This window comes from Canis lupus, chromosome 1 (genome assembly GCF_003254725.2).
Source record: "Canis lupus dingo isolate Sandy chromosome 1, ASM325472v2, whole genome shotgun sequence".
NCBI lineage: Eukaryota > Metazoa > Chordata > Mammalia > Carnivora > Canidae > Canis > Canis lupus.
The window spans coordinates 111,341,855-111,343,807 of record NC_064243.1 but is presented as its reverse complement, the minus strand read 5'-3'; positions in this window follow the sequence as shown (position 1 = coordinate 111,343,807).

The following is a 1,953-nucleotide window of genomic DNA, read 5'->3' as shown; positions in this document are numbered from 1 at the left end:
AAGATTTTATTTATTTATTCATGAGAGACACAGAGAGAGGCAGAGTCATAGGCAGAGGGAGAAGCAGGTTCCCTGCAGGGAGCCTGATGTGGGACTCAATCCCTGAATCCCAGTATCATGCCCTGAGCCAAAGGCAGATGCTCAACCACTGAGCCACCCTGAGCCAAGGGCCGACGCTCAACCACTGAGCCACCCAGGTGTCCCTCAATTCTACCCTTTGTGAGCAAAATTGTAATCCCCCCTCTGCAAACTTTGAATGGATCAATATATGGCATTTAATAGGCTGGAGTTCTGTCTCCACTCTTGAGAGAACCTAGGGTTCCCACTGTTTGAGGTAGCACTTTAGATTTATTAAATCCGAGTTTAAGAATGGAATTATTGTAAATTGGCTATTTAGGAAACGCAAAACATGACTGTTCATTCATGGATTGTAGCCCCTCTTTCTCTACCTGACTCAAAGCAGTTTTCTATGTCAATTTCCCAAGGTTAGGCATGGGGGAACCATCAGTTTAAAAGCCAAGTATAGCAGGCTTTGATAATTCCACTATCATAAGCTAATGCTCACTGCTTGTGTTTCCCAAGTTTAGAAGCATTTATTTTACTTAAGCTCCTGTCTTACAATATTCTGTAAATTAACTTGGCTCCTCTTCCCCAAGGGATGGTCTCAAATAATAGCCTCTCATGCCTTTTCTTCCAAAGTTCATGTAGTCTTTCAAAATGTCATTTGGCACTATTTGAATTCTGCTAGAAAAGCAAAAAACATACCCTAGAGGGGAAATATATCTCCACCTTGCACTCTGAATTTTTGATGAGGTGATGAATACTTACATGGGAATGTTCATGTAAAATCTCTGTTTTTGATTGAGATGAGATAGGAACATGTGATAACTGTTCTTAGTTTACAATAATCTGAGTGAATCAGTAAAGTTTATGTTGGCTGTAAGACCCAGAATGACTGGTTCAACCAGGAAAATTTTTTCTGTTGCATGAAATTCTGGAAGTGGCAGTCTAAGCCTGGTGTTGTGGCTCTGCTCCAAAGTCCTCCAGGTCATCTTATTCAAATCCAGGCAGCAGAATGGAGGCATGGAAGAGGGAACAAAGGGTGATAACAAGGTGTGTTTAAGGTAGGTTCCCTCAGGGCAGCCCCGGTGGCAGCAGCGGTTTAGTGTCGCCTGCAGCCTGGGGTGTGATCCTGGAGACCCTGGATCGAGTCCCACGTCAGGCTCTCTGCACGGAGCCTGCTTCTCCCTCTGCCTGTGTCTTTCCCTCTCATTCTCTCTCTGTGTCTCTATGAATAAATAAAATCTTTAAAAAAAAAAAAGGTAGGTTCCCTCAAACTGCCTCATAATTTCAGTTATCTCCAGTTGGCCATAATAGAAGATCCATGGACAAATAAGGTGGGAGAATCCTCATCCTTAGTGGTATACACAAGCAAATAAAGAAGTGATTATTCTTTTATTATGGGAGAAAAGGAGATCAATGGCGTGGGGGTAATTATCAGACTTGGCCCTAATTCAAATACCAACTATGGAATCGGACTTCCTGGACACTGGTATTGAACAAAAGATGTAGTAGGCTAGAATTAAATAATTGAAATGAGGGTTTACTGGTACACTTGCAGTATTTGAGAATCTTTCTGGAATTTGTGGTCTCTCACATCCCATCAAGTCCTGCTGATTCTACTTAATATATGAAAAATATTTAGCTTTTTTCTACCATAATAGCTGTAGTGAATCTTACTTATGTCCAATCTGCATTATTGTAATACCTAGTAATATTGGACAGATACTTTGTTGTCATTTTTTTATGCTCATCTCATTCCCACACATCTAATATATTTTATATGGCCATCAAATTGAACTTTCTAAGACACAAAGCTAGTGCGACTGAGAAATTGATTTAAATTTCATCTCATTCTAATTAGTTAAATATAAAAACAAAAGCAGTGTAAAA